Below are 27455 nucleotides of genomic sequence, written 5' to 3' on the forward strand. Positions count from 1 at the left end.
TTAGTCCAGCTCCACATGTTAAGTTCCTGCAGCACAAAGCTGTTATTCAGGCCTTGCTTTGCATACAGTCGGAGGGTCGGGGGTTATTCACACTGACAAATTCTTAAGATGGCACACAGAGAGCCACCAGATTCAATATTTTAGCTATGCAGCCATGCTGAAACAGGCTTATCCTTAGGGACCCGCTGTTTTTCTCCTCCAGCTTTGGGAGGGTATCCTTTTCTCCCTGACTGAATTTGACAGCACCCTTTAGGAGGGATCAATTTCCATGCCACAGAGACAAAAGGCGGAATGAAAGTTGGAAGGCAGGCGCACAAAGAGCTGCACATCTGCCCAAAGAACAGCATGAAAAAAGCAGTTCTGCTGCTGATCCAAGATGAACCACCAAGACATCATGAGGTAAACCAAGGCTATCAAAGAAACCAACTATGCAGGAACAAAAGCATGCACAAAAACGTAAGAAAAGAAACTAAGCTTCTCACTACACGAAAGCAGCAACTGCTGCTGCTGCTGTTGATCCAGTGAATTGAACCATAATAACACAAAAAAGCAAAATGTATGAAGATACCAACATATCATCCATCTCAGAAGACAAGGCAAGTTCTTCTATCATATTTTCGTCATGTTTTAAAAACTATATAGACAGCAATGACCATGCACAGAGTATGCAAATACTAATTTGTTACTATAGCTGAAAGACAAGAAAACAGCCTAAGAAGGACCAGGTAGATCATCAACCTACAGTCTTAAACAACTTCGTTCTTCCAAGTCCGTATGAGATACTGTAACTTTGGAAGCGTGGTCAAAAGGATGCTGCCACCTGCACAGCCACTCAACTAGAAATGGATCCATGAAAGAAGAAGTTTCTATTCTACTTCATGGTCTTGGGCCTCCCTGCTTAGTTTTACAAAAAATTACAAATATATACTCTTTTGTGGGCTACTAGATGCAATAAAGACTGAGAATTATCACTGTATTAAAACAATTCTGTATGCTTGTTGTAACACTAGATTTAAAAACTATTTTTTCCAAACTAACTTTAGGCTACGAATCTTCTTCAATGTTCAACTACTATGCCTGATGTCAAGTGATACATAAATAGTTATAAATCCACCTACTCATTTTTATCTGTAGTTCACCTAAAGTGCAAAGTAGTGAAAACAAAATAAAATTTTAGACTAAAATTACTAATATTGAAATCCAGTTTGTATGAAAACTTTCATGGATTAGCCTTTGTGTATTTTCACCTTACCCACAGCAACTTACACTTCCATATATATTGTTGCCTCTAACTTCAAACTCAGCCTTTCTAAAAATGTCATGAACTGTCGCCCTGATTTTGTAAGACTTTGTTAAGCCTTCTGATGTTTACATTCTTTCAACAAACTTTCTCACACACAGTTCTGTAAATAACCTATGTTTTGCATTCTTTCATGGAGGTAGAGAGAACTGATGGATCCTTGGTCTGTCCAGTGACATTGGAGAGGTGGCACTGTCACCCTCCAATCCACTGTCACCTTTGGAAAACTATAAATGTTGGAGTCAGAAAATAAAGTTCTTCTTCTTCTTTTTTGTTCCCCTCGAGAGCAGCAGTGTCTGTGTCATCATTTCGTGTCTTATCACAACAATGAACAACAGCTTAAACTGACATGGCATTTAGTTTTCAGCTGTTCTGACTTACGTCCCCAGTCCCTCTACATCACTCTTTTTGCACAAACTTGTGCTCGTAAGACAAAATCCAAAGCTCATAGTCTTTCTACTATGAAATTAATGTAATTACAATTTACTGCTTAAACTTTTAGGGTTTTTTTGGTATTAACAGATTGAATGTATCAAGCAAAACCTACACAGTTTTTTTTCCTCTCATGCCAGTCGAAATAACTGAGGCACATTAACTTAATAATCTAGTTACTTGGTAAAAATATTTAATTTGCTTAAGAGAAAGAAAAGGTGATTATTTTTCAACTGAATAAAAGCACCATTTGTTGAAACTGAACATTAAGAGCACTTTTAATTTACAACCTTATGAAATGAAAAAACAATGTACATTTAAAGAATCATGCCTGTCAAACATTCATTTTGTTAATGTACTATTCTAGTCTTCCATGTTAATGGCTTACTAAACGTACTTTTCAAAGAAATTTAACACATAAAGAAAACAATTTAAGCATATCCCAGTATATTAAAACTAATCTTCACTTGAATAAATACTGGTAATGAGCTAAGTTAGCAAGTGGAATTGCATTCAGAAGCAATACAAGTTCCCAATGAATTAAAGATATGATTAATCAAACACAAGTATCTTCGTAAAACTACCACAGTCTCTTTAAACCTAACCACCAAAAGTAAGACATTAGGTTTTTCTTTTCCCCACATGTTATTTTTCTTTATACATAAATATAGAAAAAAAGACAACATATCAAGAACCACATATTCATGAGTTTGTCATGGGTCCCATTCCTCTTTTCTCAATCATTCCAGTTCTGCTCCTTTCAAACTGAGTCAAATGGATTTGCAAAGGCTGATTATCATCAACCTTTATCATTTGCATGTAAAATGCATTTTTACTGGAGAAGTACACAGGGCAGATAAAAAGACAAGGGGGAAGGAAACTGCTAATAAAAACATACACCAAACATGAAAAATTGCTTCCAGAATTGTTCTCCCCCAATATGAGCGCACAGCTACAGCACAGAAATGGAAATTTGCTGATGAGACCCCTCTGTTTGCTAAGAGCACAAGGTTTAGGCTAAAGTGCACCATGTTTTCTCAGAAATTTCCAGTGCACAGTTGTCCAGAAGAGATATTTTTGAAAGAGTATACACAGTATTTCTACAAAAAAGCAGAGTGTAAGGTGTATCACAGACTGCATGACTCTACACCTGAAAGAAAAAATAAGAAGTTTGACCAACAAAGCTACACATAATTTACTACTTCAATATTTGCAAAGAACTTTAATAATTATAAATTTGATTTAACATTTATTTCATCCACATTATTTTCTGCTCAATAATTAAACGTTTTTTACTCATTATTTATACATGTAAACTGAATTATGAAGAAAACCCTGACAGACACACAACGTGTCAATGGATGGCATTACTGTGCTAAACTCAGATTGCTTTAACACGTTATACTAGACCAGCGAGAATCTTACCTTTCCTTCACTATGAGAACTGAATACAAAAGCCTACAACATTCTCATATAGCTACAAGTTCAATTGTGTATAAGAAGGATCTACTCCTAAAATTTAAGAGCAGCGTTGAATGAAATTTTAACGTAGACAAACATGCCAGATAGAATTCATTTCTGCAATTTAAATCTCAAGTCTTTTTATTCATGTAGCAATGCAGTCTAGTATATAACAGACTAGAAAAGCAGAACTTGCAAATCTATGGGAAACTTTATTCTGAAACAGGGATAAAGATGGATGGAACACTGATAAAAAAAATTGTGTTTTGTTTTGTTAATAGATGTCTTCAAATGGGAAGCCCTTCTGCTGGTTCTTCCAAACACCAACTTCTTAATTCTCAGTTATTGGCTCCACCTTGTTAGAAATGCTATTCTTAACTCAGATATAAAAACCCTTTTGTTCCTATACTTAACAAACAACCAAGGAACAATAACAGCAACAAAACTTCAGGCTGGAGAGAACTAGTTTTAGGCCTCATCTCTACAAAAGGGTTTTTTTAATTGCTCAGTCAGATTCCTTTCTTTTGCGTTTGTGCCCCAATGCAGCTGCACCAAAGCCCAGCTCATAAAATAATGGATGCAGCATTTTACAGCAGAGCAAAATGTGTGCATTACTACTGCCACAGCATTACGTGAGGACAGGAGTCTCAATTTTAAAATCAGTGTTGTTTTCCACATCCTTAAGTCTTTGCTTTATAAGGCTTCTCTTTAGGAAACAAAATTAATTTCAAATAGATTAAATTAAGTGTTTTACAAAGGCATCAGTGGGGCCATTTTGCTGGGGGTTTTATTGTGGTATTAGTTTATCTTTACATAATACGGTTTCATCAAAAAATGTGAAAATGCTCTGAAGATCAAAACTGGCCAATGCATTTTTCCATGTCTGAGAAGAAGGAAATATGTACTTTTCCTATACAGAGCAAGAAGTGTCTTGCAGATCTTTACATTGTCATACTAAGTAAAGAGCCAAGATCCAAGAGCTGGATACCAGATCCATCTTTTAAACATTACCTCTCCTTTCAATCATAGTGAAATTGTAATAAATTTTGTGCAAAGAAGTTTACCATTAGGGTTTTTTTTTTTAGTTTACCATCACGATAACATTAAAAGAAAAATTAAATAAATATGAATCTTTTTCCAGTATCAAACCCAAATAGTGCTTTTAAGATGCTCATCTAGGTTTTTATTAAGGAGCTAACATTGACCACTGCAACATCCAATCTTTTCTGCTTTCTAAGAGATCCCAACTTAAAATTGGAAATAATCTGAAATGTAACACTAAACACATTTAAAAATACATTATTTCAACACTTTGTGACATGGTGAATCGAAGTCTTTTTTGTTCCTTTGCAAAATTTCTGAATAATTATACTAACAGAGACATGCAAAACCTCTTTTCAGAAAGGGAATGTATTGTTGACTTCACAGCAAAATTCACATCACAGTACACATTTGATGAGTACAGGACTCAACTGAGTAACGTTTTCACAGTACTGCAGAGCACAGTATAAATCCTGGGTCACAATTAAAGTGTCCCACAGTTCCACCACCAGCTAAAATTCCTCATGTGACCAAGTCCTGAAGAGACTGCGACGGCAAAAAACACTGTGTTTATGACTGAGGCAGAGAAATATACTGCATAATACATGGTTCTCTCTGGGGCTCATTTCAGAAGCAAAAACATGCAGACAAATAAAGGCAGTATTTCATTTTGGCCAAAATTAAGCATGACTTCCACCAGCATGGGAACAAGAACACAACACAATAAACTAATTCTAAAATTGCACTGCTGTTTTATAGGGGGGAAAAAAAAAGTAGTATCCAAGGAAGGTTCTTCTCTAGCTCAAGTATTATTTGATTAGGATTTTTTTAAAGCATAACAGTCTTTATTACATTAGGTAAGTGACTGTCTCACTACTGGGTGGAAAAGTTATGTATATTGGAATTTAGTCTTTGTAACACAGAAACTACTCCAAACTTCTGCTGAAAGTTTTTATTTTTGTAGTTCTTTAGTTCTCTCCCCTCTGTGCAGAGCTAGTGTGATGTGCCCATGATTGTTAAAAAATAATTATGAAAAACTCTTGTCTTGGAAATATTGAACAAACTTCCAGAGAAACTACTCTCATTCACATGGTCCATACTTACCAGGGGTTTGGTTTTTTTTGCCTCATATAATATAAATTAGTTTTCTAAGCATTGATTCTTCCAGGTATGAAAAATTATAAAGACGCCAAGATTGATAGATGAAATAATTTTAAATCTAATCAGTCACCATTTTACTATAAGGGACTGTTCTACTCTACACGTGGTAGTAGATGCAATACAGTATTAATAACTTAAAATAGGAAATAATCATGCTGTAGAAAGCCAAAAAAAAAAAATATTTCTCATGCAAAGAAAATAGGTATGCTTGCAAAAAAAACCTTTGCTATCCTGAATACACTTTGTTAAACAGCATTATTTCAGTAATAAATAAATATCCAGCATCTAACATCCGATCAAGTCCGTTTCAAGCATAGGGAAAAATATTTTTCATAAACTGTGGTATCTGGTGATTTACATTAAAAAAACCCCAAACCAATAAATCTTTAAAGATGAACAAAACATTTAGAATTGTACTTCCAACAGGGTTCTAAAGTATTACTTTACTCACTGAAGTTGGTAAGAGGGCAAACTACCAGTCAGTGATTGTATGTTCTCATATTCCAACTGCAAGTCACAAAAGAGGAAACACAGGATTTGGAAAGGGGCACTAATTCCAGAAAGGAAGATAAAAATTCAAAAAGAACACACATAATGACAGCTTTTTCAACCTTTTTTTTTTTCCCCTTCACAGTCCAAAAGTCAGTTTTCAGAGGAGGGATAAAATGGGCATGAGGATATCTGAAAAGAGCTAGGAACACACAAAAAACAAGCAGCTGTTGGACTTTCCCCCCCCCCTTTTTGAAGGGGTCTAAAACATTTTCTACTGAACATCTATCTCTCTATCTAACAAACTTCAGCCTCCTGGTAAGAGAGCTTCTTAACACATCTACAGGAGACTTCCTAAACCATACAAACAAGAAGCAAAAATCATAGCAATTGAATAACTATCCTCATTGCAACTACAGAGATACAGAACTGATACAAGGCATCTGGCTGTAGAGACAACGAAGTCATGGCTGCTCAATAATTCTGCTCAACCAGAAAAAAACCAAACCTGGGATTACGAGATTAAACCTATCAAATAACAATTCTGGAGGGCAATGATCCTTTTATTTGCTTCAGTCTGGAAATCTGTCTTTCCTCAATGGTGCTTACAGGCACTCACAGTGGGAACAATGAAAGTCAAACCACATATTTCTTAGAGGGCTGCTGTTAAATTTGGAATAGTATATATAATTTGGGGGAAAGAAGAAAAATAAATTATCCTTGCTTGCAATGATTTCTTGCAGACATCTGCCAGATGGGACAATTCCCCAGACTGATCTGATTTCCAATTCTGTTTCAGATACCCAGCTTTCCTAAATAATTTTAATTGTCTGGCATAAAATATCTGGCAGTAAATCATACATATTTCTTCTATAACTTGGTGTAAAAATTATACCAGTTCTCACTGGAATATGAGTTGTCATTATTTACACATTTGTAATAACTTTTTTCTTTTGTTCTTTCTTTTCTTCTGTCAACTGCTCCATGATCTTTGTTTTAAGAACACCATTCAAATGTACAAAGTCACTACTGGTTACCAGGTCAAGAAAATACAGCTACAAAAGGACTACAAATCTACCACCTCTCTGATAACTGCACTAATGGCCAAGTTGCTATGTTTCTTTACATCAATTTCCCCCCCATCAAAAAAAAAAAAAAAAATCCTTACATTTATTGCAACCAAAGGATGCAAGTGCTGATTTTTAAGTCAATGGAATACTAAAGAAGACATTCCTCTTTTAATGACATAAAGTAAAAAAAAAGAACATAAAGCCACATCATCCAGAAAGACTGGAGACAGGAAAATTAGTGATTATTAGCCATATTCTATTATCCTCCCTTACAGTATTCCAAATCTGTTGTTCGTCCAAGTCTAAAAAAGAGAAGGAAAAAGACAAACCAAAAGGAAGTTAAGCAACAAACATAAGAAGCAGCCTGGCAAGAGCAACTAATACTGGATGATTAAAGAGCTGAACATAATGGTTCACATATCTTAGTGAAGCAACAACTGAGGGAGGCATGATATCCTCTGCAAAGTATTCGAAGGACACATAATACGGAGGAGGATGAGGAATTCTGTAAGGCTGCATGACCCGCGAGGGTGCCAAGAGTGCACCAGCCTGTGAAGATAGGAACAATGGAAGCACAATATCAGCAAGAGTCTTTAATAAGAATCACTTAACATGCAGTTATGTTTGAAAGAGCAACACTTCCCCTGACTCTGGTAGCTTCCAAAACCTTCCACCACCTCCGGAAAAAACATAGCCTTTCACGTGGGAACAGCTTTTAGCTCTTTGCAACCTATGTGACAGAAGCCAGGCTGAGGTGTTCACCTGCAGATTTGTTTTCTTCTCTGCAGTCTTGGTGCTTTTCCACTTGGGCTTTGATGGTATGGCAGGAATTATTAAAACATGGATTTAGAAAGCCTTATCACTGGCTGTCATGGTGAGATGTTAGGCATTTCCTCCTAACTGAATTTTTTTCTTGAACCAGGACATTAGCCATACAAGAGATTATTTAATTTAAAAAAAAAATCAATAAACTGGAATAGCAAAATAAGAAATCCTTTGGAAAATCCTTCTAAAACATGAAAAAAACCAAAACACTTGAATAAAAAACACAAAATAAACCCATGAAACAACAACAAACACCCCACCTACTTCCCCAGAAGAATCTGGAGGCTGACATGCTCTGGGGATGAACACCTTACCACAGACAAATATGTGAGAGAGATATGACTATCATCATTTTTTGCTTTTTCTAGGTGGTGAGTAAGAGTTACATCAGCATCTGAAAAGTATCCATAAAACGATTTTATTAATCACTTTCCAGAGATTGCAATGAACAGGGCAGAGACAAAACAGCAAGGTTGCTGAACCTGCATATTCAGGCATGCGCCAAACAAGTGTAAGATAGAGCAGATGACAGAAAGGCTTGAATCCCAGAAGTTCCTGTAATTCTGTGTAGGAATTTCCTCAGATCAGCTTTCTAACCAGAATCGGATTCAAAAAACTATCAGGGGGAAAGAAAAAGAGCAGGTTTTCGGCTATGTTCTACTCATGAAAGCTCCACTAGATCAAGGATAAGGTGTCTGCTAAGGTTCAAGGTTAGCAACATCAACAACATTCTGGGAGAGCAAATTTACATCTAGTCTTTGAAAGGGCCTGTGATTCTCAGCTTCACTAAACTAGAGAGGGAGATTCAAAAATAAATCTATTAAAAAATACGAAAAGTTACCTAATCACCCAGGAAAAAACCCCAAATAAAACAACAAAACAGCTCCAAACAACAAATATACAAATGCATCACTGGATACACAATTCATAAGGATGAAGGAGACACCTTTGTGTATATAAAAGGAAAGGTGAGAAATGGCATTATAGCATCTTAGTATAAAAAAACCTTTCTTGAACAAATTATACACTGATTGTAAACTGTGAACCAAATGCAAGAAGCTAATACACCTGTGGGAACGCTAAGCAAAATTATTTTTGGAGGATGATGGGATGCTTGGTATAAGTACCAAGAGAAAACAATTTCTTTTATTTATAAGTATACAGCATATCTTTTTTATTTATAAGTATACAGCATATCTTTTCCAGTACGGCCTCAACAGCTCCACTGGGCAAACCTGCCAGGACTAGAGCTGCAAAAATAAAGGCTTAGATGAATCCACACAACATTTAATATTGAAGATGATAAAGCAAAATGCACTTTAAACTTAGGTTCCAGACTGAAAATGCAAGACTAGCAGTTAGAGGGAACATAATTAAACTTGCACAGTAAGCATATTTGAGGCACATCTCACTGCTGAACAATACACCAGGAAGTACAAAGCCATTTTTACAGACATGCTTTAGAGAATACATGCACACAGACACTGACTTTAGGGTGACATCAGAACGGAGCATCCTCTGCTGACTTTTTGTAATTACTCTGTCTCAATCCTACATATACCACAGCTTTCAACTCAGTATATAGCCTCCTAACTGATAATGGCTTGTTTGAAAATCTTAAAGAATGCTCTGGTAACACTGACCTTTGATGTTTGCTGCTTACAGTAATTATGTCTAGAAGGAGAAAACATCATTACTTTCCTCTAAATGTGATAGTTATCTCTTAATAGCTGTAAATATAAATAAGGGCCCAAATAATGTCAGATATGATGCTTTTTGCTAAAAAAAAAAAAAATTATTTCTAAGGTCAATTTTATTTAAACAAGTAATGCAATCATTTTTGCCTGCCAGTTTTACCACAAGATGCTGTCCCAGAGCTCCCCCAGAGCATAGCCATCAGACTGCTCTGACCATCCTCTCTGGTTTTTCTCTTAATTTAGGTACAGTTCACAGAATTTACACTTCCTTTCTTGAAGTCTAACTTTAAATCTTTATTCAACAGAGCATCCCTTGACTCCACACACCAGATAACACTTAGATTTTACCCTATTTGAGGGATGGCACTCAGTACCATGTGATCACTCCTCAATATGACTACTGCCCCCTTTAACAACCAAATTCTTAAACAAAACTCGTATTATTTTACTTTTCCTTCTATTAACTAATGTTTATTTGCAGCTTCCAATACAACTGGAAAACTAGGAAAAAGATATGCACCCAGGTTATCTGATCCACAAATCTAGACAGGCTGTCAAGTAAGATGCTTACTTACTGTCCTTTTAGACAGTGCCAAAATTACATTTCATCCTTTACTACCCTCCCTCCTCCCATAAACATACCTCTGGCAGAGGCTGTCAAGTAGAAGCATCTTAAATGAGCCATCTGCATGGAGTGAATTTCATCCACAAACCCCATTTACTGCTACTCAGTATTTGTATATTTTGTGCATGAATCTTCTACCACATAATTTATGCAGTCAGTTCAAAAGTACACAGAAGTCATTAGATACAGCTGAACATTTAGACTACTCAGATTTATGTTATGGAACTCTGAGCAGCATCAGAAATGAGATTATCTGATTTGCAACAGAACAGAGAAGAAAGTGTGGAGGAAGGGTCTTCAGTCAAATAGATCCTTGCTTTCCTAAGCTAACATTATGCATTTCAATTTAATTGTTCTTGGGTTAAAAAAACAAAAAAAAAAGTTTTTGCAATGCTACAGAGCATGGCATTTTGGCCACCTCCTTACTGAACACTAAGCCACTGCCTTAAAACAACCAACCTCCCAAAACTTCATGGAAACCAAGAAGCTTTAACTTATATCCAAATAGCTGATGTAGATGAGGAAAGCATGATCTGGTGTCGAAACGACCGCCACAAAATTCAAATAAAGGTCAATTAAAAACAAAAAAGCAAAAACCAACAGCTTGTGCAAACAATGGTTTTACAAACGCAAATCATTACAGAAATTCAACCTTCTATCTTTTCTCAATTTACTAGAAAATAGTGAAAAATAGTTTGTAAAAGAAACTCACCAAGAATCATTATTTTTTGTCATCAATTAGAAATTAGTTTTAAGAAAATTATCTTATTGTATTAGAAATTGTGCTTGTTTGTAAATTTCTACTTCTTATGCAATGAAAACATGCCATGGACAATTATATATGTACATTGATCAATGCATGTTTCCAGAAGTGCATATAACCTATGTTTTTAGCCCACTTGCACAAAGGCAAACATTACTGTTTACAGATGCCTCATTCTGAGGCCATACTTTAGTGGAAGGGTTAAGCAAAAAAAATTTTCTGTGCATTTTGGTTGGCTAGCTTGCTAATTAAAAAGGAGACCAAGACAAATTTAATATCTTCTGTAGCTGTAGTGGTTTTCCTTCAGTATCATTTTTGTAGCTACTGACAAGATTTATCTTGAAAGAACTTCCTGTTTAAACTACACATATTATTCTGCTATTAATTAAATGCAATTATCCATACATTTTTTTTTCAACTGAAGCTATTTCAAAATTCTCTAGCACCATTTCAGTCCGCAAACAAAACCAAAACCCACAGTTGATGGGAAGGGGTTGGGGTGTTTGGGAAGAAAAAAATATGAGAAGAGAGGGGTCTTGCTAGACAATTAATTTAAAAAAATAAACCTATATATGTCCAATGAACATGACAAATGGTGAAGAGATAAACCGACTCATTTTCTAACACTTTAGCCTTGGCATTTGACCAAGAGGTCCCTTCCTGGCAAGCATCCCTGCAAGCTACTGACACTCAAAACATCTCTAAGTATAAACTTCTTCTGGACATTTATTCATTCCTAACATATGAGCTCATGAACTTTTTTCCTAATTGCAGTCTAAGTGAGTGGATTTTTTTTCTTCTTCTTCTTTTTTTTTTTTTTTTTTTCAAGAAAGACAGAAGCAGAGTATTCAGCTAAACAGGTCCAGCTGCTGCAACAGCAGCAGCCGAAACGCAACTGCTAATGCCTGGGGCTCTGCCAGTGCCAATACACCCAAGTGGGCTGGTGCTCAGGCCTTCACCACACAGTTGCTGCCCAAACCTTTCAGCTCATTAGAAGAGATTCCCACAGCAAAGCTAAATCCAGATTTTCTAAAAAATCAGGTTTTTAAAATGAGCACGAAGGTGATTGGACTTTCGTGCTTTGTTTGTTCCATAAGAATGTACAGTATTTACCTAAAAACTTTTCAAAACTTTTATTATCTTGGTCATGTTGGATATTTTTGGTGTATAATCAACCAGTCAAGGGTGCCCTCCCCCACCATATCACCAGCTTAAAATGTAGGCTGACTTCAGTCTAGTCAGCCTTATCATTGCTGCGAAGTTAAAAGTGGGGACAGAATTTCCCTCTCTGTTTTTAACTGGTGCCACTTCTCTCCACCCTGTAATCTCACTTTAAGAATGAGCACAGCCCTCTGAGCACTGCCATCTCATGGAATGGCATCCTACAAAGGAAAACCACAAACATCTAAGTAACTTGATAAATTGCAGGGCTTATGAGAAAATGAGTTAACTTTGGTCTTGCACCACATCCCAAGAGAGTAGGAGAAAACTGCGGCATAACTTCTCATTATCCCTGCAGAACCATTTAGACCTCTCTGCTATGTAATTCCTGAACTTCTGGTCTTTCATTACACTCTCAAGAATGCACACCATGTCTTGTAAAGAATAATTTCACTATTCAACACAGCATTTACGTGTAACTATTAAACCAATCCCTGCTCCACTATCTTATGAGATGATCAGTTCTCAGCACACGAAACTCACATGGGCTTGATATCCCAACTCCCAATAATACACACTTCACAGGGCTCTGCATAAAAGATGGGAAGACTGTGCAAGAATGGAAAGGTCTATCCACTGAGTGATCCAGTCACAAGAAATAGCACTCAAATACGTACCTTACACCTGCAAATTTTTTGGCACGAACTAGCAATGAATGGTAGCATTCAGTTTGCCACCTTCTGGATGTGCCACCACTTGAGCATATGCACAAGGAGATTGTCAGCTGCTGCGTGACAATGGCAACCTGTTCAAACCTGAACAAAAAAGCTGAAGCAAAGGTGCATCTGAGGTACACACTTGAAAGATGAGGCCTTTCTGGTTCAGCAGGTTGGGGATACAGAAGAGGACAACAGCAGGAACTGTGGCAAAAGCAATGCTGGGGTCTGCACTTAGGAAAGCAGGATTAAAATGTGTAGAGGGGTAGGGCTGGGTCCTGTTTTCAGTGAGGTATGGATATAGAGGAAGTATAGGGAAGACAGATTTGAGAGCCCTTCAAGTAACTCCAGAGCCTCTTGTTGCATGGAGCAAACTTAAGTCAAAAAGTTCAATTCAGCCTACGTGCAACTACTCTGAAAATAAATGAAAAGTGGAGCAAGATGACACAAAAGTTTGAGGCTATTTTTGTAACACTGTCATTAGTTCTTACATACAGACAACACCAGAGAATATCTTCCAAGGTTTGCCACGAAGCAAAACCATCTTTCTGAAGAAAATTCAGCTAACTAGTAAAAAGGATGGAATGAACTTTACGTGGCATTTCAACAACGCTGGCCTGTCAGAAGATTACAGACATCACAAAATGTGCATACTGTGCAATGGTTAGACCACGGATAGCAGTAATGACAGCCTGCACTACCCAGGGCTTGTCATTGTCAGAGAGCTTTGCAAACAAAAAAAGCATCACCACAAAGATCCTTCCTAACAAAATTCTGTCTGGAAAAAAATGAAAGAACTTTAAACCCCTGACATGTTCCTTTCAACTTTCCTTCTTGACCACATACATCCCTATTTAGACTTCAGATGGCAAGGAAGTGTGTCAACTCGAGCCTCTTTGCTCTTGGGGAGTGTAAAAGTTGATAGAAGACAAATTTTGCTTTAATGCAGTGGAACATCAACTGCCTCATGTATTAATTCTGTATGAGGCCTCTGAACCATACTTGCCAGTGGTTCACAGGTCTAGCAATGAGAAATGGAGAGCATTGCCTTCTTTTAGGGAATGGAACATCCAAGAAGGCTCTACAGAATTAACAGTGTTTAGCTGGTATAAGAAACAACATTCTAAGGTCATTCACCCCCACCTTCCCAGGCAGTATATTTGAGCAGCAACCTGGATCCATAAAAGACTAAAAAAAAACCCCTTAACAGTCTGGTAACTTTAAATTACTACATCTACATTATTTTACATAGATGGACACACAAATGGGAAACATGAGACTTTTACTCACATTGCTGTGATTTTTTTTAATTAAGGGGTTTTATTTCTTTTAACAGTATTTTTTGTGCCACCTTTGCATGTTTGATTGTTCTATCTTAGAGACTCTGGCAGTGGAGAAACAAGTAAGTTCATCCAGCATGGCAGGATTTGACCCCAATTCTTCCTCTTTTAGCTGTAAAGGATGCCCACAGAAACATGCTCAGCTACTCACTGCTATTAAAAGTACTCAGCATTTAAATCTGCACTGCTTGTTTCCCTTAATGTCTTACTTATTACTGAAAATTTCACTTTTACATCTTAACTTCACTTAATGCATGAAGCAATAATGACTACCAACTAATTATAGATCTAGCAGAGAGTACAGCCAGAATCCATATGACAAAAGTTTATGGAACAGCATGTCCCCTACAGATAACTTAAATCACACCCACTACAGGCTCCTGGAGGCATGCAGTTCTTTGATTTTCCTATCTCTGCTTTGTGGACGAAGTCACTGGACCAAAATAAACCACAGATACCTTAGATACCTTCTGCTATATTACCATCCTGGGAGCTGCCTGCAGATGGCCAGAGGTGCCTCCAGCATCTGACCTCCCCATAGCTGTGGCAGGACAGCATCTGGGTTGCAGCACACATTCTGCATCCCAGGTCCCATCAAATCTGACACAGAGGTGAGCCAGAGATAAGGGCCATCAGCTCACTGCCACACCTCTTAAGTCATTTGCCTGAAATAGCCTCGGTATCTGTGGCATTCTAAGAGAAGTTTGATGCATGTGCACGTTCTGGTCTCTCTCTGTATTCACTCATTAGATTTTTTTTCTAAAGTTGCAGAAAATGAAGACAAAATTGCAAGAATCGCATCAAAAAACAGAGAATACTTGGTAGCAATAAAAATCTTCATTCTCCAACCTAACACTAGATTAATAAAGACTAAAAAAATAGAGGGGAACAAAAGAAAAGGAAAAAGAAAGTAAAAGGTTAAACCACTATCCTCAGCTTTCCCCACAATGAAAATACTGCCTGCAAAAGATTAGCAGTTACCAAAATCTGTCTTCAATGAGTATTTCAACTCCAGCCTCTGCTGAGGAGAGGAGTATTTCCCCATTTTTCTTACTTATCTTTATAAAAGACTATTTCACCCAAATATGTAAGAAAACTTTGTTGTGAGGGTTCTTTACACTGCCTCTTCTGGGTGAGAGTTGCTCTTTGAAAAGACTTATTTTTCTTTAAAGGTTGTTCTACTTCAGATGGTCTCTGGAAGCTTATCCTATAGCTAGACCCTTCTTAAATATAGAGACCACCTTTGATACCTGCTTTTTATTCTTTTTTAAAATGCATTTTTAAAAAATTAATCTCAAGTCTCCCAAGACTTTGAAGATTGCTGTTGTGCTTTCATTCCCAGCACAAGGGTGGAGCACAGCCATGATCTCCTTGGACAGAGATTAGCCTTGCTTGGTAGAACTGGCGGTACTCTGCGCCTCAGCAAACCCACTGTCCTCTCCCCTGTGGCACACAAATGCCACCATGCCCATGGGCGGGAAGCAAGGCCTCCCTAGTACATGTGGTTCCATTCAGAGCTGTCTGAACCCAAAACTTTCCTTCCCTCATGCACAAAACACAAAAGGTTTCCAGATCAGCCCTTCAGACTCGCAGAACAGGAGCTACCTTGACCAATGATGCGAAGCCAAACAGTAAGACAAACAGTGATGACTTAGGACATGTAAGGAGAAAACATCTCAGTAAAGGCAACCTGGTGCACTCCAACAAGCGTTACACTTATTTTAGTGAGATAATTTTTAATCCACATGCTACTCTTCCCCCATATACAATGATGATACCCTTTTAGAAGCGAAGGATCACCACGGGAGATGAAAAACTGGACTAGGTATCAATAACTGGTATTGCTTACTGGGCCTTCCAGCAGCATGAAACAAAAGACAAAGGCTGCAAAACACATTACATAAAATCAGCAGATTTTTGTTTGTTTGGTTTTTTTTTTTTTTTAATACCAAAGGCTTTAGTAGATGGCAGAATTATTGCATTATTGAAAAGCCCATTCCAATCTCAAGATTTTTACCGGGAAGTTTTCATGCTTAGTTGCTCCGAACTATGAACACTGCTCTACATTTTTTAAACCAATCTTGGCATCCTGCTCTAAAAAACCTGCTCCTCCAAGGTTGTGCTTCCTGCCTAATTCAATGTCATACCACTTTAAAAGTGTTTCTAAATACCCAAAACTACTACTTTTGAAATTTAGGGATGAGAGATTTTAAGCATAAGGACAGAGAGATGGAGAAAGCACCCAGTAAATGCTTCAAGGGAGCAGGGTGGCTGAGCAAAAGGACAGATCCTTTTGGCCAGTGCAATCATCCATCCAAACTCTTCTACAAGCAAGTACACAACCTCCAAATCACCTACAAACCTTTGGCATTTCTGGTGACACACAACAGGATGTGGGCTCTTCCTCCTTACAGCATCAATGACTAAAAAGTGAAAGGATTCCCAAAAAAAAAATTATGATGTTCCCTGCAGTTCTGGGAAGTTCCTACACTAGAATCAGCTCACAAATGCTGTCTAGCACAAATGGCATGGCACAAATCATCTCTGGTATTAACCACCAGTTTCTAGAAAGCAAAATTCACTTCAAGCTTTGAATGCAGCTTTTGTACCGACAGTAAATGATGAAATCCCACTGTTTTCTGCCACTTCAAGAATGTAAAGGAGAAAAAAACCAAAACAATTCACCGAATGAGAGCTGAGCCTATATAATTTAATTGCTATTGATGTACTGCATTTACCATTTAAGAAAAACAGATGTGCCTTGTTTTCACATTTACTGCAGTTTTACCTAAGTACAAAAAGTTACAGAAACATCTAATAACCAATCTTAATGGCAAGTATGCAGGAACTACAGATTTCCATGTTTTATCATGTCACAAATTTCCCAACTTGTGACTTGGAATAAAACAAAAGCCCATGGTCAACTCAATAAAATAATTTTCTATCTTCTTGTGTTCTCCTCCTTCCTCACACGGAATACTTGCAATAAAACTGAGATGCACATTAACTATCAGGAGCTATTTATTGATCTCTGCTTAACAGGTGCAATGTTGCAAGTGTATTACAATTGCTGCTTTTAAAATGTAATATTCACATTCAGTACCTTGCATAGCATTTCAGAAAAGCTGAACATTTCCAAGTTCCTAATGCTCCTTAAAATTGCTGTATTTTTTCAGTATTACAGTCTAGCTCTGAAGTTTTGCACCATGACAAGTATTCACCCATGCAAGGCAGGCAGTCACTGAATTCAGATGAGGAGGTTGTTCTCTGCTGCATCTGTCTAAATACTGGAGATTTATTTTCACAATTTTCTCATAAGAGCAGAAAATAGTTCAGATGTACAAAAATTAATAAAAAATAAATGTCTTAATTAAATTTTTGATTCAACAATGACAGCCTCCCCCCCCTTAAAGTCTGCTTAGAAAAATTAAAATTATTGGCAAAGCCACACTGTGTTGCATTGAAAAGCCCCCTCTGGCCACAGCTGTCAGTTTTTACTTTTAGAATTGGGATCTGCCCATGGGCACACAGATAGCTGGTAGCTCATAGGCTCATTAGAAGTCAAGGGCAAATAAAAAAATAATCCATGTAAACCAGCAGGAAATACTAATATAACTTTGGATGTTTACATTACACAACTGCACATTGATAATCTAATCAGAAAGAAAAGGTACTACCAAACATCCAACTTTATGGGAAAATATGTAAGTTGTAAGTACAAGCAAAAAAGTCTGACCACTGGGTCAGATTATAATAAAATCAGGTATCAAAAATCTTTATCTGAAGAACACAATGACACCACCCAATACATTCTCTTCATCACATACAACAATCTTGAGATACGCCTTTACCCCTATTTGTCCCTGAAGAGAAAACCAGCACCCTTGTCATTCCCTATAACATTCACTTAAGATACATAAAAATAACTCTCAAATCTTTTCTAGAATGCAAGATCCATAGCAGGTCTACAGAACTTCCCTTTTCCAGCTGAGATATTCCAAAATGAAAAACCCAATGATATTCCAAAATGAAAAACCCAAACCCCTAAATACTAGAAGCTTACGAAGTTTGTGGTTGATTTAGACTAGCCAGATTTGCCTTGAATTTCAAGTATTCTCAGACACTCCAGACCTAGTTTTCATCTTTGTTATACCACATACTTATGTAAACCCACTGGTTTTGATGAATTACTTTTAAGCTGACCACTAATTTAAGAGGAGAGACAGACTGTGCTATTTAAAGGACTTCATAGTAGATATCTTACAAGGCTGCTGGGTTTGCTTTTTTTTCCTCCCTTAATGGGAAGCTTAGATGTGTTGTCCAAAACAAGTTACAGCCTTCAGCTTAAAATAAAACATTCCTGTTGTTTTCATCCCAAACTTAATCAAACTGATTATTACGAGGCATGGGGAATGTGCCTATTTTTAACCCCAATTGCCACAGTACACACACCTGGAACAAGACTTCAGCCTTAGCAGGAGGGCAGCAAGCATGGCTACCAGAGGAATTTACTACAGAAAGCACTGCAGACCATTTCCTGAAGACAGCTTCAATGTCCGTGTGACCAAGAGCCCTGGGGCTCTTTTGCCTTCCCAGCACAAAATACTTCCAACCCCAGATCCTGACTTTGCTAAGGACAGCGACGAGCACGGCCTGACAGAAAGCCACGCACATCCTTGTGCTGCTCTAGTTCTGCTGCTGCTGCCCGGGTGTCAGCACATCTTTATCGATAATTCACGGGAGGCTCTGACCCTCCGAGGCACAGTGCAGACACGCAGCCTGCGTCACCAGCCCTGCAGCCTCCAGCAGACAGCCAGCATGCCTACACCAAGGCAGCAGCATCCTCTGTTACAGCAGGAGACTCCAGCAGAGCTAGCCCTCAAATCTCTACACATGGAAGTTTGAGGAACTGAGAATGCCACTGAAGCCCCTGAAGCAGCCCTGGCAGACTGTCATGTTTTACATCACCCCAGGTGACAAAAGGGAGTTCAACAGGGATCGCATGCAAAAACGACTTACAACTACGGTAGTCGGCTTTGTTTGCTTCATTTCATCTTTGCAATAAGCCTGTGACTCTTCTTGTCTGGAGATACTGCCGCTTACTTAGGGGTTTACTGCTGGACTGTTAGTGTGGAGGTGTGGGAAGGCAGGGAGAGAGACTGGACAGACTGAAGATTAAAACACTGCACTTCGTTCTCATATTTCACAGAAGGGCTTGAGCTAATGGTGAAAATACCCATGATTTATACATTCATTAAAAAAAAAAAAGTAATCACATTGAAAAGGTCATCTGATTTGCATACTAGATGCTCAAATCAACCACCCTGGTTCTGCAGATCTAAAAGGACAGCAAAGCAGTATGGCTGGCCAGTGAGAGATGAATACCTCAGTAAAAAATGAGCAATACTTATAAACACACCTAGGATGCACTTCTGGCATGACAATTAAAATTATTCAGGCACAAGATCCTGCTAGAAGATGTGGTCTTGCAGCCCATGGTCCCATATCCCTCTTTTCCCAGAAGCCACTGCAGTGCAGCTATGGGAGAAGTTCATTCATCCTGCTGATCCACAGGAATACCACTTCTCTTTCACTTCAGAAGAAGTCTGCCATGTGATCAGACCAATGCATTGATTCATACTGAGGCTGCAAGGCCACTCTAACTAGTGCAAAACACGCACCTGGATCTCTGGGGAGGGTTAGGAAGAGATGTGGGACTGCCCTCTCCCATGGTAATTTAGATCACTTTGTTCCAATACAGGATTTAGACCTTAGACTTGAGAAGTAACATCTGCCTGAGCTCTTCAGTCAGGGAAGATGCATACAGGGTGTGACTTACATCAGGAAAGCTGTACCATTCAGTCCCTCATCAAAACACCTCTTTCAGCCCACTCTACTTTGGTCCTACCACCTTGTACAGAACCAAAAACAAGAGACCAAACTTTAATTTAGCCACCTTATCCACAGCAGTGCAAATGCTTCTGCACAGAATTTCCCAATGCATTTGGGTCTGGGAGAGTAAGGCACTCTCCCAGAGTGGGGACTGTTATCACAGTAGGACTGTTATCCACAAGCAGGACTATTATCAGCAAACCCTATTTTAATGTGCATCTGTTTTATGTTTGTCTCTCACTAGCAAGATATGCTTCTCTATTTGGGAGCTGCTGATGCTGCTCTGCAATTCTTATACCCTCTAAATAAGGGGAACTGTTACTCTTGAAATGAGGGAACTTGGGGCAATCAGTCTTCCAAACTGGTCTTCTAATCTTCCCAGCCATTTTCAGTATCCCCCATGACAGCACTCTTTAGGTCTTTCAATCACGGAGATTCAACTTTTTTTTTAAGAACCACAGGTAGTGCCTGGAACCTACAACATCCACCTCGGAGGGCTCCGAACAGCTGATGGTTCAAGTCACAGAACCATTCAAAATTCTGCAGCCTGTAGCAAAAGCTAGTTACAAGATAAACTTTAATTTTAATATTCATTATAGTGAGGAAAGCGTATTTTGAATGTTTAGTAGGTGCATCAGTTAAAAAGATGAGATATACCATGTTCGTCCATGTGCATTCAGAAAGGCAGCAAAGAGACTGTGCATAAATGAGAATTAATCCCCCAATCACATTATCAGAATTAACTGGGCACATTCTGAAACAACCTAAAACCATCTGTCTGTCCCATACTGAGTATTACAGACCCTACTGTCCCCTTGGTATCTCCAGGTCTTTCTAAAGACTTGTCTAATACTATAATTTTGTTAATAAAACAATTATTACAATTATTATATAATATTTTTTAAAATTACTTTTTGCTGTTGGCAAAATTAGCAAATTTAACATAAAGTATGCAATACAAAATGAGCAATGTTATTGACACTTTAGGTATCTTTTCGAAGTCGATAGACACTTACAGGAACAAATGTTTGGAGATAGCTTCTTCAGTTTTTTATCTATGTCCTGCATGATAGACAGGGCTTAAAAAATTAAGAATCTTTGTATACTATTGTTGAGTTTTGTGAGGAACACACAACTCAATACTGTTAGGACTCAATAACTTTTTGGTTTAAATCAGCTGCAATATAAAACCCACAGACACTGAGACAGTGGCCATCTTAAGCCAGGCTTCATCACTGCACCATAACCTGCCCAGCAGACTGGAACAGCCATGTTCTGCTGGGATGTCTCTTGCAAAATTGCTTCCTAAAGCCAGATGCACCTGTGCTTTTGTAGGCTTTGCTTCCTTTAAATAGCAAACTCACTGAAGGCTAACAAAAATCTTTCATTTTAGCCACACTATGTTGTCTTTTTGGCATGCATCTGTAAATTACAACTTTGTTTCAGAAACTGGAAGGAGGAAATAACTTCCTGATCATTTGCAGCTGTAACAACTGATACAATCACTTTCTCTGAGGAAAAAAGATCCATTTTTATAAATAATGACACATATCATTCTTAAATAATTAATTGGCACACAGGCACAAGAAGATTTTAATTAAATGAGACTTGGCATGGTCAGAAGTGCAGGTAGTGACACACAGGGTAAGGATAAGAGGGATTTCTTTTGCTGTTAATTTGTATTTGAAGTTTCAGTGTCATGCAGACTTCATTCCAGCTCTGGCAAACATACTGAATCAATTACACGTAGGCAAAAACACCTGCAGTACCTAAAATGCTAGATGTGCTATTTGCCCCAAGCTGTTAAAACTACTGCCCTAACATATCACAGCTCTGCATAAATGCACTTCAAGAGGTTAAAATTCCCATCTGTTTCAGTGCTTCTCTCTTCCAGTCAGGAAAGCACTGTGATCTTGACCTTCTCCAGCTACCTTCATACACATGAGCACTCCCTGCCCACATGTGCTGACCCAGTTTCCACTAATTTCAGCAGTATTTCTGCTCTTGTGTAGGAAGTACCTTTTCAACAGAGACTCCTTCAGAAGAAACCAAATCAACCAAAGCTCCTTTTGCATAACCTACCAAGCAGTTTTAAGTTATTGGCTACTGGATGCAGATGACAGATTGATCTGAACCTGTGACCTCGGAGCGACCTACACTTGCACACCAACCATCCCCGGAGATCCAAGTTGATCAATTTTTTATAAAAGCACATACATGCACTAAAGCACTGCAAAGGGAAAATTTGGGTTGAACAGAAAAGCACATACTGAACTGGAAAGTCAAAGACTTTCACTGATGTATTATTTCTCAGTATAAATGCATACTTACTGCTTTACAGAAAACACTCAACACAAGGAGGGTTTTGTTTTGTTTGAGTTTTTCCCCCTTGAAGAATTCTGATAATAATCAGCACTGAAAGCTAAATCTATGCAAACATTAATTGGATTTAATGAATGCACAGTGACAAGAATTTGATTTAGGGAAGTATGTTCCAAAGAATTTTTAGCATAAAAGATGATGCTAAACAAACACCGTAACAGCTGATGGAAGGAGTACTGGTGGTTGATAAAGCCACATACTTGACCCGCTGATACAGTTCACACTTCTGTCAGTAAAAAATATTCTTACAGAGGGTAGTTAGCAAGGTATCAGTATGTGAGGTATCAATGAGAGAGAGATGTTTTATAGATTGGAAAATACAGACATTAAAAATACCCTGAAAACCGAATTTTAAATGTGTGATTTTTGTTTATCTTTCCCAGCAAGAGTTCTTATGCACCAGTTTTTTTGTATGACTAGGAATAAATAATTTACTGTGAGGGCAGTGAGGCACTGGAATGGGTTATCCAGAGAAGCTGCAGGTGTCCCATTCCTGGGAGTGTTCAAGGCCAGGTTGGATGCTGCTCTGAGCTACCTGGTCCAGTGGAAGGTGTCCCTGCCCATGGCAGGGGGGTTGGAACTAGATGGTCTTTTAAGTTCCTTCCAACCCAAATCATCCTATCATGCTCCTTTGTAGAAACCTACTTGTGCCAGGCATTCAGGTTTAAGAACCTGTACTACATACCACTGAAAACCTTACAACATAAACACCACTAAAAGTTTATGCATCCAGTTTCTGCCACAAGGCTTGAAAATGAAGTAACTACACCATATAGCAATAATTTTAATAAAGAACATAAATATGATCCAAATCCAGGAAAACTCAACAGAGTAACTTCCACTGACTCAGCTATGTATCAAATCTTATGTGCACAACTAGCTGACAAAAACCAGAAGAAATTAAGATAGTAAAAATACTCATGCACACTCAGTATTATGTTACTAATGTTTAAAAGCCACTCACTTGTGGAAAAAAAAAGGAACTTCTTTTTCCTCTTTTCATGTGCTTAAATTAAAAAAATTACCTACTGTAACCAGTGAGCCACTGTTAATAAAAGCTCCATGCTGAAAACAACTAAGAGCTTACGCTTTACCCACACATAATTTTGATACAGGTATGCTAAATGCAGACGTCATAGTCTACTTACATAGATGTTTTGCTTGTATTTGATTGCCAGTTTACTTGTATTTGAATATCAATTTGCAAGCTAATTAGAGAACATTGCTTAGCCCATTACAGGAAAATAGTGCTTCACCATTAACTGCAGTGCTATCTCACTAATTCCTTTAAAAACTGGCTTCAAACACCATCTTCATCTCCATTCAAAACAATTAATGTACATTTATTTCACATTTTAAACTGCAGCGAATCAAATTTTTAAACACTTTAACAGACTGCACTGCTATTTTGATAGCTTTTATATTATAAATTGTGCTTTTAGGGATTCTGACTTTCCTATTTAAAAGAATGTTAAACTGGAACTCACAGAGGGCCTTAAATAATTCCTTCTCTCTACAACCTGAGAGGCATATGCCATTAACTTTCAAAACCAAACAAAATGTACTTCTTAAAAAGCAGCACAGTGCACAAGAAAGAGCTGCAGGCAAGCAGACACAATCATAATATTTGCCACAGCTAACAGGTCTGCCAAAACACAGCAGACAGTAAAAAAGAAGAAAAAAAATAAATCTGAACGGGCCAGTTTTTGAGCTCTGCAGGCAGCTCAGAGGAGGAGGAGATGCACCTGAGCCATGCTGCTCCTCTGCCCAGAGCATCAGTGCCTAGAGGCAGGAGCTGCAGCCAGCAGGGCGAGGGATGGCAGTCGTGGGCAGCACTGGGTGCCCCGGTTCTCCAGGATTATCTGCAGCCAGGCTGGCAGGTTAATGGGATTGCTCACTGTCATCTGCAACCCAGCTAAGAACCGTTGGCACAATTCACTACTGTGCCTGGGTAGCGCTGGGATGCAGCAGCCATCAAGGGCAAGGGATCCTCACTGCCCAATCCTGGAACATACTAAAGCAGCAGGAAGAAAGCACTGCAGAGAGGAAAGAGGGTGGAAAAAACCTACCAGAGAATCTAACACAGTGGAGCTTAATTCAGTTATGACCTCCTTTTATCTCATCACCACTGACACACATCTTTTCTCGCTAATTTATCTCCTTTTCCACAGCAGATCCCAGCAAATCAACAACTAACCTGACCCAGAAGACATGAACCCAGAAAAAGAAGGAACAGTTTTGTGATGCACTAACTTGCTGATCAAACTCACTCATCCTGCAGCCACACCATTGTAATGCATTTGCAATAACAGGAAAGATTTACATTTTGGGTATCTCCTCTCCTAGCTTTAATTAAGGCTGATGTTTTCATATGCACTTAAACTGCATGTATAGATACACAAGGTGAGAAAAAATGAAAAAAAAAAATTTGGTGGTACCAAATCAGCTGTAACAAAAAAGCAGCAGTGGGTTTTAATACCACTTCACAGACACTGATGGACCCTTAGTGCTCAAACTCAATGTTTCCTCCAAAACAGTGGACAAGTCATGATGTGCAGCTGTAGGTACTCTAGCTAACCTCATGTCCTGGCTGTAAGATCAGTTTATCTTCAAAAGGCTCTTCCTTGTGCATGTTCTGATCTTGGATGAATACTCAGATAATTATGTTTTTTAGCTTAAAATCCAAAAAAATGGAAGATGTGGGATATCGTGCTGCCATTTTGGTGTAAAGAAGGCCTGGTGGTTTCTCCTAGAAAAGCTCCCCAGCACTACATGCTCACTTATTTCATACTGGTGAGCTCTACTGGGTCCTCAGCATTTCCCTTAGGGTGGGTATCGGATGTCCATGGCCAGCTCAAAATGGATGCCATGCGGAAATCTGAAAGTATTCCAAGATATTTTCTTTTTTACCTTGGGTTGCTTCTGCCTCCTCTTCCAGCTAATGTGAAGTTTCTCTGCTCTTTCTAGGGTTGTGGAAAACCTCTGCTTTCCCTTCCCCCTTGAATAACACCCAGCTTCGTTAACTCCACCCTCGATTCATCATCCTTCATCACCTGGATTCTTCTGCTTCCATCCTTTCCTCAGTTCCATTTTGCACTCCAGTGTTTCACTCCATTTATCCCCCAACATTATTTTCCCCACCCTCTGGAGGACTCATCAACCCGTGAGGGCATATGGAAATGAGTAGAAAACCATCTGTGCTGTGTTAAATTGGAAAGATTTACAGGGTACCAAAGGCCAGTTGCTCCTTCTACAGTCTAATTAGAAGATAATATCAAGTCCAGCAAATTTCCTTTCCATCCAAAATCTGACCCTGTTTTTTTGCACCTTCCTTCTGCTCCGCCTTTCTCCTGAGTTTATTTAGCAAAGCTAGCTCTGATGGCTAGGACATATTGTGAAAGCTTGGAAGTGAACTCTTCCAAAAGTTATCATTTCCAGAATAAAAAAGTGCCCTTACACTGAGTGTCCCAAGTTCAACCAAAAGCAGTAAATCTACTTCACTGCATTCAATCAATTCAATCAAAATCAGAGCAGTTCAAACCGTACTTGGGATTTGTTGACTGACATCCAAGTCATCAAGGCAGTAGTATTTTATTTGGTTTTTAAGTGTTTAAATACTAGAGGAGTTTATCTGTATTTAGTATGGCAATATGTTTTGCAATAAAGGATATTTCCTGTAATATCAGTTCAGTAGGATGCTCTCGTAAATTCGTGTTTTGGATAGTTAGAAAAATGGCAAGTCAACAGAAGATGTACTGTAGTCCTAAGTGACAATTTGAATTCCTAATTATGAATACCATTTTCTCCTATTATGTATACTAACACAGAAGGCTTCACCTGAGTTTCTGTTCCATGTATTCCATATACCAATGTGCCACACAAAAAATCTTTTTTTTTTTTTTTCCACCCCATGCAGCTCTTGCATGCAACAGCAACTTCCTTCTGTTACTAAATAAATCACCCATACCTAGGGGCACCTTTGCAGAAAACCTCCCCTAGTCTGGGGAGGTTTTCTGCACAGTTTTGCAGCCACTATTCCTCCCAGCCTTCCCTAGAGCACTGGTCAGCACTGAAGAACACTAACTACAATGATTCCAAGAAAAATAATGGCCCCTTGGGAATCAAAGCCAGATGGTATAGCTTAAAATTGAACTAAAGCTACACTAAATGGTGTTAGAAAGACTATAATGCAAGACCCAGCTTCAGAGGGCAGAAAGAAACATCCCCTTTGCCATCCTTCATTGAGCCATGCTCAGAGCTTAGTGAGGCAGCCACCAGTTCTGCTGTTGTAATTCAGATTTCTGCACAGAAAGGACGCTACATTTGAGACCCTCACAAGTAACCAGCTGAATATAGGAAAAGGGAATAAGTACTAATTAATTCAGAGCATTCCAAGTAAATGCACTACCGACAGAAATTACTATCTGAACTGGACTAATTACCTAAAATAGCAATTTACAGATCCCAGAACACTGCAACCATTCAAGATTTATATAATTTCTCTGTAGGTGTATTTTTCTCTTTATCAAGATGGAGTTACAAGAATCTACACGAGAAACAGAAGCAGCACTACTTTTCCAGGGAATAAGGGAGAATCATGTTTCTTCTTTGGAAAAACTGGACAGAGTAGTTTATTTAGGATTGTACTATAAACTGTATTTTCACCTGTATTAAAAATATTCCATGAAAAGTAGAAGTTTTGTTTAGTACATTTCTGTAAGATTTTTTTAGAATTCCTTTTTACTGAGAACTTGAGTCATAAATTCTTTGATACTGGATATACAAATTGATTCACATACTACATACAAGTCCACAATAGCTTTACAGTCCACCAAGGGATAACAGAATGATGTCTCTGAAACAGTCCTTTGTACACATTTTTTAGTCCTTTGTACACATTCATAACATCACTGCATTTCATTATTTATGCTTATTTTCCATTTATATGTATGTAACATTCAACATACAAGCTTGAAATGAGATGATACCAACTTACAGTCAGTAGTTTAATACTCAAAAATAAAATCAGGTATTACATACAAGTCAGGCAAAGAAAGAAAAAAGAAGTCACCATTCAGATAGGTATACTGCCACTGTTCA

The 27455-nt window shown here is 38.2% G+C and overlaps 1 protein-coding gene across 1 annotated transcript in view; it reads right to left on the bottom strand.

The window, feature by feature from the left end:
• CDH2 (cadherin 2) overlaps positions 1–27455 on the bottom strand; it is a 114896-nt gene that overhangs the window by 68883 nt on the left and 18558 nt on the right. The gene's annotated exons all lie outside the window — the stretch shown is intronic.

This window comes from Onychostruthus taczanowskii, unplaced genomic scaffold, assembly GCF_017590055.1.
Source record: "Onychostruthus taczanowskii isolate IOZ18803 unplaced genomic scaffold, ASM1759005v1 scaffold16, whole genome shotgun sequence".
NCBI classification, from domain to species: Eukaryota; Metazoa; Chordata; class Aves; order Passeriformes; family Passeridae; genus Onychostruthus; species Onychostruthus taczanowskii.